The sequence below is a fragment of the Calypte anna genome, chromosome 10 (assembly GCF_003957555.1).
Source record: "Calypte anna isolate BGI_N300 chromosome 10, bCalAnn1_v1.p, whole genome shotgun sequence".
Taxonomy (NCBI): domain Eukaryota; kingdom Metazoa; phylum Chordata; class Aves; order Apodiformes; family Trochilidae; genus Calypte; species Calypte anna.
Window position 1 is genome coordinate 3,363,178 of NC_044256.1, and position 14,578 is coordinate 3,377,755.

The 14,578-nt window shown below is 48.3% G+C and overlaps 1 protein-coding gene across 1 annotated transcript in view; it reads right to left on the reverse strand.

Moving 5' to 3' along the window:
* The window catches only part of ZNF592 (zinc finger protein 592), a 36,469-nt gene extending 32,853 nt beyond the window's left edge, over positions 1-3,616 (reverse strand). The window contains exons 1-2 of the mRNA XM_030457183.1: positions 3,519-3,616; positions 2,232-2,344 (exon numbers count right to left, since the gene is read on the reverse strand). The gene's annotated coding sequence lies outside the window, so the exon portion shown is untranslated. The remainder of the gene's footprint in view (positions 1-2,231; positions 2,345-3,518) is intronic.
* Between the last annotated feature and the right edge of the window lie 10,962 nt (positions 3,617-14,578).

Sequence of the window (14,578 nt, forward strand, 5' to 3'; positions counted from 1 at the left end):
ACAGGATTGGAAAGTGAGATGCCTTCCTACCCAGAGCAATTCAAACAATACAAATATTAAGCAAATATTTCAATACAGCCACTCAAAGCATAGAAAGCCACACAGGATTTATCTGAAACAGGGGCAATCCTTAATTAGGTAACGATGTAAGGCAAGACTGCTCCAAAAGGATTATGTGCAAATCGTAACAAGAACTGGCGTTCCCAGCCAGCTCTCTCTTTCTGAGCCCTTCAGAAGGGACGTGGGGATTGAGATGCTCACCACAGAGGCCTGTGACAGCAATAATCAAGCTCTGATGAGATGCATAATGAAAACTGACAGCAGAGAATTACTTGAACATTTGTGCTCACTACTTTCAGGGCTCCTGGTTTCCCGCTGTTTAATGAAAATATTTTTGAGTTGGTGCAATATAGAGACTTCCCAAATGTTTATTAAGCCATCCTTTTAATACATGTTCCACTTAAACCTCAAATTTATGTAAGCTGATGTATGCTGTATGCAAGGGAGAGAAAACCAACCAACCAAACAAAAAACCCAAAACCCAAAAACAAACAAGCAAAAAAAACTAGCAGTAAGCCAGTTTCTACTTGGCAAGGAGCACCTACAGGCAAGGTAAGTCCTGCCACACTCACCTGACTTGGGCTGCATCAAGTGCTGCCAAAGCCAGTGGCATGTGAGGGAAATGGAGAAGGTGGCCCAGGAGAACGGGGAAGAGCTGGGAGCAGAGAGGTGCAGGCTGAGAGGAGGACCCTGGGACAAGGTAAAGGGAGAGAAAGAAGCTACCTGATCCCTTCCCAAAATGCCACCAACTTAAGGCTGCTTGCTTTGTTTACAACTGGGTTTAAAAGTTTGTCAAGCGTCACATTACAACCAAACAGCTCAGCCCTGCCTACAGACAAGCCCAAGAGGTGTTGCTTTGGTTAATCTATTGCAAAGCACTCTGCAGAGATTTACTTGGCTTAAGAGTGGCTCGCTGTGGTTTAGCTTAAAGTTGTTCTCATTCTTCAATGAAACCACAAATATGAATGTCCACAGAGGGCTGTGCCATAATTTACAATTACAACCCTCACTGAGGTACAGCAGCTGTGCACTGAGTCCTTGGAAACCCAGAAGATTACCCACAGGATTCCAGCCCCCTAGCACTTGATAAGGACTTCCACAAACATGGCAGAAGACTGCAGTTGGCAGACTGTGGACTGGAAACTTCCCCTTCCTTTGAGTGGGAAAAATTGTGCCAGCTGGGAAGAGAGTTAGGCACCATCCAGCTCCCAAAATTTCTGGCACACAAATCCTTCCACAAGGAAGGCGTTTCATCCATAACCTGGAGTGCTCAAGCTTTATATAGAGAAAAAAATGAGCTCGCCAATCACTCTTGGCTTTTCTGTTCTCACTCTCAAACACCAATGCACATCTTTGGACACAGCAGTGTTTTAAAATACAAGACAAAATAAATGCAAGCTATCTGCAGCATTACAAAATACACTTTTCTTGAAAGAAACCATACATTTTCAGAGGCTTTCATGTACACCATGGAGTCCTGCAGAAGACTAGTTTATGCTCTTTGCTATCATGCAAGAACAACTCTCTTGTCTGAATGCTTCTCCACAAAACTGCATTTTTAACTCATCATGTGTGAAGCTACCATTTCTCAAAATAAAGCAAAATTTTACTCAGATTCTAAAGAATATCCAGTATCTTGCCAACACAAGTAATTTTTAAATGACACAAGTTTAAAATGTTGAGTAAATGTATTTTATTTCTGTTCTCAGATAACAAAGATAAAAAGAGGTAGATTAAAGCAAACTATTGTCAAAGCCTCCCGCACCCTGGCTTACGGGTAAAGTGGAAACTAAAGACCTTCATACTTCTTGTGCAAAGGACTTGCCTTAGAACCCAACTCGGAATCCGATTTTCCTCTCTCTACTTGCCTACAAAAACACAGAGCTTGAGATCTGCAGAGCAACAGGGGAGGTGAGTAAGAGGAGCAAAGGAGAAGAGACTTGTGGAGTAGAACATATGTGTTTCAATGTGCAAACCCAACCTCACAGTAGCACATTTCTCTTGGAAGCAGCAAGCGAGCCCAGAAGGCTCCAAGCCATCCAAAAGCCCCCATGAACTTGCTCGAAGCAGTGTGTCAAACCCCAGGGCCTTCTGCTGTGGCTCAGCTTCAAAACTCTGCAGTGGGACAGAGGCACCGCAGGAGCAGTGTCCCGCACACGCACCATACACACCTCTCACCAGCAGTGCTCTTCCTGGGGATCTTTGGAGATCTGCAGTTGCTCCTCTGCAGCTTCCAATCCAGCCTGGACCATGCTGTTCACAGGAGGAGGTTCAAAACCGCCACCTAACAGGGAAGCATGAAAACACAGTTACACCGAAGTTAAATGCTAATGGAAAATAATAAATGCAGATAAACCTGCAAAATAGCAGGGTGGTACAAGGGGAAACATCTGCCAAGGGCTGTTCTGAGGCAGGCATCTCCGGGAGGGAATGCAGGATGGAGACGTCTAGAGCTTCCCAGCCAGGGGAACGTGTTGGGAAGGCAGGGATGTCAGCAGCAAGGGCTGATATTCCCTGCCAGGAGAGCGCGCTGGGAAGGCAGGGATGTCAGGAGCAGGGGCCGATATTCCCTGCCAGGGGAACGTGTTGGGAAGGCAGGGATGTCAGGAGCAGGGGCCGATATTCCCTGCCAGGGGAACGTGTTGGGAAGGCAGGGATGTCAGGAGCAGGGGCCGATATTCCCTGCCAGGGGAACGTGTTGGGAAGGCAGGGATGTCAGGAGCAGGGGCGGAGGAGGCGCGGACAGCGCAGGCCAACGGGCAGCGGCCGCCCAAGGGCTGACAGGGGCTGCGGGGAAGGCACGGGAAGGGGGCAAACGGCAGCCGGTGGGAAACAGAACCGGAGCTTTCACACCCATTAAAGTTTCAGCAGCCCCGCACGGGAACGCGGTGCGACCGGGCTAACGCTGCGAAAGCTCCTGGGGGACCTCGGGGGTCTCTCGGCCCGTGGCAGCTCCGGCGCCCGACCTCTCCACTCCCCACCCCGATCCAGGCCGTCCCCACGCGCGACCCACCCGAGACAAAGGCCCCAGCCCCCCCTCGCCCCTCGACCTCCGCCGCCCGCCCCGCGCTGACAGCCCGGTCCGGCCCCGCCGCCGCCCTCCCGCACGTGGGCGAGCCCCGCTGAAGTTAAGTTTGTCCCGGCACCGTTGGGCCGGGCCGGGCCGAGCCGGGCCGAGCCGAGCCGCCGCGGGGACCGGGGACGGCGACGGGAGCCACCGGCGGGGTGGGTTGCGGCGGTGGGGGAAGAGAAGGCGGCGGGCACCCCGCGGGCCGGAAGAGCCGGTGCGGCGGGAGGGCGGGCGGGCGCGCAGGGCTCGGTGTGCCGGCGGCGGGGCCGCACGCCCTGCCCGCGGGGCGGCAGCACCCGCCCGGCCGGCGGGAGGGAAAGAGGGAGGGCGGAGGGCGAGCGGGAGGGGCGGGCCCCGGCGCGGCCGAGCCCGGCCGGGCGGCACTCACCCACGCAGGCGGCTCCTCCTGAAGGGCCCCGCCGCCGCCGGGGCCCCGCGCAGGCCTCACCCAGTACCGGGCACCAACGGCCGCAACATGGCGGCGGCGGCGGCGGGCGGGGCCGGGGGCGGGGCGGGGCACGGAGGTCCGCCCCCCTCTCTTTTCCCCGGCGCCGGGAGCCTCGGCCGCGGCCTCCCCGGCCCCGGGCGGTGCAGGCTGAGATGCGGGCAGGCGGACGGACGGCTGTTCCCTGAGTCACCCATTGCCGGGAGGCAGCGGAGCGGCCGCTGTGGGCGTGTGTACCCCGGCTGCGGCCCGAGCCGGACCCACCTTCCCCTCAGGGGTGGCTCCCGCCGCCCGGGCAGGACGCGCCCCGCGGGTCTGTCCCCACCGGCGCCTCACGGCTGCCGAGGTGCCGCGGTGCTCCGTTCATAGAACCATCGGCAGATCTTTCGGGTCGGAACAGACCTTTAAGGTTATCCCAGCGCGGCCGCTGAGCCCGCACCGCCAGGGCCACCGCTGGGCCGTGCCTCAGCACCGCGTTCACACGGCTCTGAAATCCCGCCAGGGCCTGACAACCTTTTCGGGGAAGAAATGGTTCCCAAGATACCCAATCCTACCCGCCCCTGGCACAACTTGAGGCCGTTTCCTTCTGTCCCATCCCTCGCTCCCTGGGAGCAGAGCCCGAACCCCCTGTCTCCAGCGTCCTGCTATGGCCCTGTAGAGATTCGGCTGAGCTCTCTCGGCCTCTCCGCTGCCGGACCGGACCGACACCCCCGGCTCCATCAGCCTCTCCTCGGCAGACCGGTGCTCCAGACCCTTCCCCAGCTCTGTTGCTCTTCTTTCATGTTTCCTCACCAAAGGCTGTTTCCTAGAAAAGTACATGCTGCCAACAGCTTCTCCTTGTCTTTTTAAATACTTCTCCTTTGTGCCCCACGTCAACACCAGTGTGATTTGCTATGATTGGAATAACTGACCTGGAATTAATACCTTTCTTTTCACAAACGTGTGGAAGGTGTTAGATTTTTGCCCCTATAGCCTGTGGGGCTGGCATAGCCATTAGCATTTGCAGACTGTTGATGCTAATTCCTCAGTGTCTTCCTTGGCTGATAAAACTCCTGGGTATGCGCCATCGAGTCCTAAAGTTGTTTGTTTGTTTTTTAAATAATTAATCATAATTGTGCTTAACATCTTCCACAGTTGGTGATGGATTGGGAAACAGTGATGAGGCCACGTTTGGAGAGCAGCATCCTCCCCACTGAAAGTCTGATGAGACCAACAAGGGACCATCAAGACAGAGGAGGAATTGGAGCATCTCACATATAAGGCAAGGCTGAGAAAGCTGAGATTGTTCATCCTGGGGAAGAGAAGGCTCAGGAGTCTCAGGAGTATAGATACCTCATCAATATCTATAGATTCTGAAGGGGAGAGTGCAAAGAAGACAGAGCCAGGCTCCTCTTAAAGGTTTTTTAGAGGCAGGGTCAGAGGCAATGGGCACAAACTGAAACACACTCTTCACTGTGAGGGTGTCTGAGCACTGGCACACACTGTCAAAGGACATTGAGGAGTCTCCATCCTTGGAGGTGTTCAAAGCCATCTCTATTTCCTAGGCAACTGGCTCTAGGTGGCCCTGTGTGAGGTTGGACAGATGACATCTGGAGGTTCCATCCAACCTCAACCACCCTGTGATGCTGTGAAGCATTTTATATTCAGGTATGAAAATGTCACTCTCCTACTATAATAAATTACTAAAATTAATAATATGTCTTGAGTTTGTCCTTCCTGAGATGTGACATTTTTTGCCATCTACACCCAGTACTGGATGTACAGCATCATCCACATTGCATTCGTTTTTCATCAAGTTAATTAATTATTTTAATTGTTTTTTTCCTTGTCATTAGTCCCATGGGCAAAATCAATCTTTCTTTCTTTCTTTCTTTCTTCCTTCTTTCTTTCTTTCTTTCTTTCTTTTCTTTCTTTCTTTCTTTCTTTCTTTCTTTCTTTCTTTCTTTCTTTCTTTCTTTCTTTCTTTCTTTCTTTTCTTTCTTTCTTTCTTTTCTTTCTTTCTTTCTTTCTTTCTTTCTTTTCTTTCTTTCTTTCTTCTTCTTTCTTTCCTTCTTTCTTCTTTCTTTCCTTCTTTCCTTCTTTCTTTCTTTCTTCTTCTTTCTTTCTTTCTTTCTTTCTTTCTTTCTTTCTTTCTTTCTTTCTTTCTTCTTTCTTTCTTTCTTTCTTTCTTTCTTTCTTTCTTTCTTTCTTCTTTCTTTCTTTCTTTCTTTCTTTCTTTCTTTCTTTCTTTCTTTCTTTCTTTCTTTTCTTTCTTTCTTTCTTTCTTTCTTTCTTTCTTTCTTTTTGACACTCATGGATTCACTTCATTTCTGCATTGGTGTCATCATCTTTCTCCTCCTGGAGGTGATAGCCAGTCCCTCAAGACTATCAAAAAGGCAAAGGAAGTCATGCAGAGAAAACACTTTCAGGATCATGACTGTTCCCTGTATTTTTAGCACATATCTCTGAAAAGCTGCTCAGGAGCTCTAAGTTGTATCTAGCGAGAGAGCTGACATATCTTGCACCATTTATAAAGATCTGCCACAGTCCTTAACAAGTGGTGGCTTGCAGGAAAGCCACTGTAATTTGAAAGATTGCGCTAATTAAGAAATAAAATGCCAAAGGGAATTTTGCTCCATCCCAGCTGGCCAAGAGGGAGAGGCAGCCCTGGAATAGCCAGTTGGGAACCTGTATTCACCTCCTCAAGACAGCAGAGACATGAAAAGGGCTACAGAGAACTCATACACTTCTGTATGATCTAAAACCCACATTCTTTTCTTTTAAAATTTATTTTTATTTTTAGTCCAATGTAGTAATTTGGCAAGTCTGGAAAAAAAGAAATCTTCCTTTTTTTTTTTTTTTGGGGGGGGGGGTCTAAGTTACTTCCTTTAAGCTTATTTCATGATCCAAGCTAAAGGATTTGAGAGGCAAGCCATGGATCTAAGGGAGGTGCTCTTTCTCTGTGCTTGAGATGTGCCAAGGATGGAGTGGGGAGAAGTTTTGGGGAGAAACCCTGAGCTCTGGTGGCACCTCGGTGAGAGAAGCCCCTGAATGAAATACTCTCAAGTGAAGTCCAGCTGCATCTGAGATCTTCACTTCAAATTCTTCCTCCTGTTTGCTTTGTAGCTGGGGGAAACTGGTTCTTCCCAGGTGCTGCTCATGTCAAGGGTGTGTGTGTGCATCCGTAGGCAGGGAGGCTGGCAAGGATGGTGAGACCCATTTTATTTCTCCATAACAAAAGTAATAAATCCTTGAACACTCATGCCTAGGCAACTGTCAGTTTTCACATCAGCAATTAATTTGTTTCTGTCAGAGCTCGGTGTTACAGAGAATTACCTTGAGCTGGTTGCAAAATATGCACGTTACAAAACTATAATTAATGTTTCAGAAACTCTGGGGAAGGGTTATTATTGGCAGGGAGGAAGTGGATCTCCAGACACAAACATTCCTCTAAGATAACAGCATAGCCTTTGGCATTACCTACTCACACACACACACACACACAAAAACCCCAAAAACAAAAAGTGTAACTTAAATCAGGGTAATTAATTACACAGATGTCATCTGTATACATTTAAAACCATTTATACCTTTCACTCTGGCTTTTTGGTCTCCCTGACTCCCAGGGCATGCCCTGTGTATTGCCCCAAATAGATTTTTCCTCTCCTTTTTTCTTGTTGACACGTATGCCCGTGAGCCAACACATCTCTTTAATGAAGATCTCTCCATATGACCACTGTTCCACCACAAACACAGAAAAAGCCTTGTGTTTACTGCACATCTGTGCTCGGGGCAGCTTGTAATCAGTGGTCGTAGGCATTGCCTGCAGCAGTGCAGACCTGACTTTAAATTCCTGCATCAGACCCAAGAGAGCAAAGCCATATACCCTGGTGAGTCTGGGAACTGGAGTAAGAACCCTCATTTGGCAGAATCCTCTCAGAGGAAAACTGTGCCCTGCTGTGCTTCTGGTTCCCACTTAGTGGAGGTGGAGATGTAATGAGATTGGGGGGTTTCTCGAGGGGAGGTTGCAGTCAGAGGCTGCTGCAATGGGAAGGATGCACAGTGCCCGTGCTGGCTTTCACTAGTGCAGCAGCAAACCTGTTTCACTACTCGGCTAAAAAGCTGGGAGAATCACTTCCAGCCAGACAGTTTTCTTCACCCATGAGAAGTGCAGGTGCTGGTGCAGCATGGACACGCTCCAAGGTCTGGGCAAGCAGAGACCCTTTATGCAATCACCTGTGCTTGCAGCAGAGGCAGCTCAGAGTCCTGGGCTTCGTTTTGGTTTCCTGAAGTGCTGCTGATGCAACTGCTGGCAGGGCTCTGCTCCTGACTGATGGAGATGAGATGGGTTCACCATGACCCCCTGCAGCTCAAGTGGAATACAGAATGGTGTCGTTCCCACGATCCAGGCTAAGGCAGGAGGACCTTCTCATGATGATTCTCCCGCTGAAGCAATGTTTCATGTGACTCCAGCCTCAGGCCAGGCCTCAGGACTGGGGTAGCCAGGGGACACCGTGGTTTCCTCACACATTTCCCAGGGTGACAAGACAGGATTGAGCTGTTCTTTCCGTTGTGCCTCTAATTGCCCCATGTGATGGCAGCAAGGCCACTCTGTGAATGGGAGAGAACAGATCCAGGCTTTATAAACCAATTTATGGAAGAAATTAAACCTCCTTCCCTCATCAGCTTACTCACAGTCTCTACAAGCAGCTGTGTGGGCAAATCTGAATAGTGGAGTAGTTGTCACCCAGGTGGGAGCCAGCCAGAGGGGAAAGCTGCTGGGGCAGAAGTAGCATCAAGCTACAGCCCATGTTGTTCCTGGACACTCTCCTGTACTTTGCTAGAAAGTTCAGCCAAAGCTTGAAAAAATGGTGAGAAGAAGAATTCTGAGGGTTTTCTGTCCTGGACTGCCCGTAGCAGCCTCCCAGCAGCTGCAGTGCAGTTGTACAGCCATGGAAAGGGAGAGGTGGTAACACAGACACAGGTACAAAGCTGCTCTGCCTTGCAGGCATAGCTGAGGGGCAAGGGGGATGTTGTGGGCCTGTGGCAGCCCCTCTGGAGCCCATAGTTTGCCCAACCCATTGACTTCCAAAAGCCTTTTCTTTAATTAGTTTCTCCAATTAAGCTTAACAGTAAAATCTTGATAGCAAACAGACTCCAGAAGCCCTTTTGCCTGTCCTTGCTCTCTCAAGATGCCTAAAGAGATGAATCTGTTGGATCTGTCCATGTTACCACAGCCTTTGGTTATAATAATACCTTCTTTTTCTTTCCCTGCAGGAGGAACAGGCAGTCAAGACAACCATGTTTGAAGGCAAAGGAGGAAAGAAGAGCTGAGTAGGTGGAATTGCACTGCATACAAATTAACTCCTAGAGCTAGGAGAAGTACTTAGGAGGATGTATGACTGTGTTCCCAGGGTTCAAATAAGGATTAAGTGCAGTGTAGCCCCAAAACGAGGTGTAGAATTTTTTGCTGTCTGTGCAGTTGTATTGTTAATCCTAAAGGGAATCCACCACTTCTGGCTGGAGGTGGCTGGAGGGTATTCATATTTATAATGCTAAACCAGAAATCATGATCAGAAGCTAATTTCTGAGCTGCAGTGAGAATAAAATAGCTCAGAAATGAGGATTTGTGATGCACAGCCCCACTGCCCACTCCATTTCTGCCCTAACCAGTACATACCTGAGCTTCTTGGCATTGAAATCACCTCAGGCACTTCCCCAGGTGCTCACAGGAGACCTGCTGATCCTCCTCAGGGTGCCATGGAAAGGTCACCTGGGACTCTGAGGCATCTCAGCAATTTAATCTGGGGTTGAGCTGCAGGCTGGGCGGCTCCAGCCCGAGGCAGAGTGGCACAAGTTGAGGCTTTATCCCACAGCCTGTGCTCAGGAGCATGGCTGGGTTTTAAACTGCAGCCAGTCTGAGGCAGAGGCTTTTCTTCATAGCTTGGGACAAGAGGATAGCTAGCAACCAAAGGATTTTTCTTCTTGCTTTCCAAAGGTTGACAGTTCCTAAGAATATCACAGATGAGACAAAAAAACCAAAAAACAAAAAACATCTTCCCTGCTTGATCTCCATCCTGTCATAGTTGGTTGTTTGGATTTGGTTTTTTTTTTCCTGGAAAGTACTAGTAATCTTTTCACTCATTTGAAAATTAAAAACTCTGTAGATCTTTGGGGTTTTTTTCCTAAATGTTGATCTTTTCTTGCCAATGATTGTCTCTCCCTTCTTCTCCAGACCTCTGGTTTTTTATTCCTAGGGAGAGAATTCTTATACCTTAGGAATTACACCCCATATCTTTTTTTCCTCTCTTACCTCTCTCTCATCTCATAAGAGGTGCTGAATACTTTTTGTTCAAACCAATCTTTGGTAGGAAAACAAAGATAGGAAACTATAAGAAGCCAAGGCAAACAGGCTTTTCAGGAAAAAAAGGAAAACAATTGTAAGATTTATTATGGAAAAAGTCCTTTTTATGCCTTAAAAACTCTAGGGACTGTGATGATAAGAAAGCACTGTACTAGCACAGTCGAATGTCATCTGAAAATGAAGTTTCCCATAGTAGGCCTCCTTTGACCCCATTTACTGTGGACATTAGAGTAGTTTCATGTTCTTTTTTATCCTGTTAGACGTTCATTGGGCCCTCAGTTACACTGTGCTGTCACTCAGGATGCTAAGCAATGGGCTGTGGTTGCTCTGATGTGTCAGTGAAAGACATTTAAGTACAGGACAAACAAATGTCTCTGGCCTTCAAGAAACAATTTTCTGAAGGTTGAACTCGTCTTGACTCATGCCAGGGCAGCAGAGAGGTGTGCAAGGCACTCATATTGCAGCCTACCTGGAAGCAGGGGTGTTTCCCGTGAGAGAAAATAGTGGAGAGGGGCCAGGAATGAATAAGCAGCCTCACTGCATTGTAGATTTAAAAAAACCCAAACACCTCTTCCTCTGAAAGTGCTGAGCAGGGCTCGTTAAAACATTGATGAAGACAAAGAGTAAAATTACAATGGGCTAGACAGGGTAAAATTATCACCTCCAGGTTTGTGGTAGGAAGGAAACAAGCAATAAAGGAGCTGGCCTGTGTGAGAGGCAGCAGGTTTCTCACCTTCTCCTGGCACATGTGTCCATGTCACAGTGCTCAAGGTAATGTACAGGGCTGAAGGGGGTTCCCCTGAATGAACTGTCCATTCCTGTATCCCCCTTCTCCAGGGAAGTGTTGCCCAAACTGAACAAAGCCCTTGCTAAGCAGCTGCGTGTTTGCTCTCTCTAATGCTGCTTGCTATTGGCATCGCCTGCAAACCTCCAACTTTAAGGTCTCTTTTCAAATATTGTTTGATCTTTGAGATCCTATGCTCAGCCCCTGCACGTCATGCCCTTGCACTCAGAGCACGGTGTCCCGAGTCTGGGACACAGGGTGGTCTCTTTTCTGACCTAGGCTTATGACCTTGGGTGGCCAGCAGACACCCAGGGCAGGGAGCAGGAGCAAGGCATTGCTCTGCAGGCAGCCTTGGACCCTGACTTTGGAGCCAGGCCCTGCAGAGCAGGACACACATCACACATGGAGAGCTGCTGCTCTTCTGCCAGCTGCACGGGGACCTGGGCTGTCTGAGAGAGACCTGTTGGTGCAGACACTGAAACTGCCTGAAGGAAACCACTGGAGTTTGCTGATGTGTATCTGTGAACTTTGCTTCTTACTCAGCTGGATGCAGAGAAGGTTGGTTCAGACTGGAGGCTGCAAAGAGGGACTCTGCCCCATCCCCAGCACCATGCCTGCTCACCTGCCCACCCTGGCACGGGCCAGCAGACCAAGGCCTGGAGGGAAGGAAGCCTGAGCCCCAGGGGTACACTGGTGCACACCCGTGCAGACACCACTCTCCTCCAGATGACAGCGCAGAGAAAGTTTTATTCCCCAGGGAATTTCCCCTCAAAAGCAGCCCAAGGACTCCACAAGTGAGCACCTGAGCAGATGCAGAGGCCTCAGATAAAAGCAGTCATTAAGAAGGCATAAACAAAGGGCATCATGATTGTTTTGCCACATCTCCAGGCTTGAGAGGAGGCTGAAATAACCTTTACATAATCCCATTAGCATTTCCAGTGAGAACAACTGCATCTTAGGAGGTGGAACAATGTATTTTCTTATCATCCAGAAAGGTCAAAGGTATTTATCTAATTTAATATTTTATAATTGATATTAAGCCATGCAGAAGTATAAGGCAGGCAAGAGATGGCTGCAGTGAGATAGCAAAAGCTGCCCTCTACTTTTCCAGTAATGCATTGTCCAGAAGGCTGGGCAGGAGCCAGGTTTGGGAACAAAAGCCTGTTTGTCTCAGCTCTACAAAAGAGAGGACTTCCTGTCATCTTCCTGTCAGACTATGCCCAGCTGTGGTGAAGACCCCAGATGCAAAGGCAGGCTCCTCCATGCACACAAGGTTGCCACTTACAAGTGATTTACCTTCACATCTCTGCAGGAGCTGCTTGCTCTAACCACTGCACATCCTCAGCCTTCCCTCTCATCTCCTGTCCTTCCCCTGGGTGCTGGCACAGCTCTCAGAAACAGAGCAGGATGCCAGCAGGAGCCAAGGGAGTCAGCACACTTGTGGACATGAGTTGATGTTCTGATTATGTCTTTGCATCCAGAATAGCAGCAGAACCAGCACCCTTGCAGGAATGTGTTACAGTGGGTGCCCCACTGCTGCACAGGACCTGTAAGCATGCAATGCTTGTGTAAATACCTTTTTCATCTCTGGTAGGGAATGGAAATTAGGAGGTTATTCTTTGCTGAAACATTCTGGAAAGTCATAGCTGAGATTTCTCACTTGTCTCTTCCATCTGTTTATTTTTACCACTTAATAACACGTCTGTCTCATCAACTATTCCTGACACCATCACAAGAAAATCCAACTCAGTGAAGACAGCTTTATGCAAGAGACATTAGCTTTTTGTTGCTGTGTGACACCACGTCAGTGTTTCTCATGTTTGTGAAGTCTGGTCTGTAATTTCAAAGAGTGTCTTCCATCTCTTTAAGGAGGTGATATGACCAATATAGCTGAAATTGTTGATTATTATGCAAAAGGTTATCCAAACTGTGAAGATAAGAAGCAACTTGAAGCACTTCAAGGAGCCTCATTTGTTTGGTGATACACTTTTCACTGCCACAGGATGTCATGGACCTAATTTCAAGTGATTAATAACAATGGCAAAACAGTCACTGAAATAATCAGTGATAGAGGAAAGAACTCTGGGACCACATGAAGAGGCTGTGCTATCAGTAATTCCCCACCCTTAATGAAGTCTTGGTCTGCAGGCTTCACCGTGACACCAAACCCGTTCCTGTCTTTGCTTCCTAAAGAGGCAGCCCAGCTCCCTGCCTGAATGCAGATGGACAGTGTTGATCTTCCTTTTTCATCTGAGTACTCTCGGGTTTATTTCTTCACAGTTGCTGACTTCACTCACCCCTTTAATTTAAAACTATCCTCCTGGTTTCATTCCTGAACAATGCACTTGTTGGAGAAGCCTGGAAGAACCAAATCAGAACCATCTCACATTTTCCAAGGAGCTCTTTTACCACTTCTCCCTTATTTTCTAGACCTGCCATAGGGTTTTGGTTTAAAATGTTTTGGAACCAGCTAAGCTGAACCAAGTCCTCGTTTGCTTTTTTGATAGGGAGCAGGGGGATTTCACTGAAAACTCAAGTCTTGCATCTCCTGGTTTACTCTCTGCTCAGAATCCCTCAGAACAGGGATACTCTCTGGTAACAGAATCACAGAAGCGTTGGCTGGAAGGTACCTGGTCCAACCTCCTGTTCAGAGCAGGAGGATTACCAGTGTTAGGAGAGAGGAGAGCAGAGCTGTGGGTGTCTCCAGGTGCAAAGCACATGGATAAGAGCCATCTGTGACACTGCCTTTGATGGCACCACCTGGATGTAACGATTCAACATCTCCTGACTGTTCTCATACCTCCAGTGGAAGGTGTCCCTGCCTATGCTGGGGGCTTGGAACCAGATGATCTGTAAGGTCCCTTCCAACCCCAGCCATTCTGTGATTCTATGATTCCTGAGTCTAGTATCTTCAATTACTGCGTTGTCCTCTTATGCCTACAGGAAGCAGAGTGCCACTGCCTGGTATTTCAGAAGCAATCCTCTGCTAATGACCCAGTGAGTGCATTTTAGAAAGAAAGCAATTCCTCTGTTACATTAATTCAATGAATCATCTACAGTCTACAAGGAAAAGTACCCTAACTGCTAAAGAACATGATAAATTGCACTTTGGGAAGCTCACTCCTTCCCTGGGAAGGCATGCCCAGCTAATGCCTCCAGGGTATTTCCAGGAACCTGGATATGAGAAGCTACTTCCAAAAATTAGGGAAAGAGGACCAAAAGGCATTCCTGCATCTTGCAGTTTCCTTATACATCCTTTTTTATGTTCTAGCATACTGCAGGGACCCTTTCCATCAGGGGCCAGCCAGACCCAGCCAACCCAGTTAGGTTGACTGCAGACCAGGAGGCTCTTCAGACCTTATCCTTTCCTTGCTTTGGTCACAATAAAAGCCAACTGAGAAGAAACCTTAAGGACCCTGATGATGATGATGTGTGCCAGGTTCAGATAAATATGCCAGCACACACAGAACACACTTCTCTACTGCCTTCTGAGCCAGTGGTTTTCCAATAACTCAATAAATCAGACAGAAATGGCATTTCCCTGATTTTCACAGCCTTGTTTTCTCACTTACTTCCCTTGTTTTGTCAGGAAGTGCCAAACATCAGTGCATGAGCTGAGAACTGCAGCCCAGAGAAATTCATCATCATCATCAGAGCACGTCAGGCTGCTGACCGAGCTCCTTCCCTTTAACACTTCTGCATCTGCAGGGAGTTAAAAAAAAAAAAAAAGAAAATTATTGGATGTTTAGATGTTGCTACTTTCATCAGAAATTAAGGAATGTTTTGAAGCTTCACTTGGTGCTTCTCAGAGGAAGCATGGCAGGCTTGGGCAAAGGGAAATCAGCCACCTTACCCAGTTAAATGCTTCTAAATGCT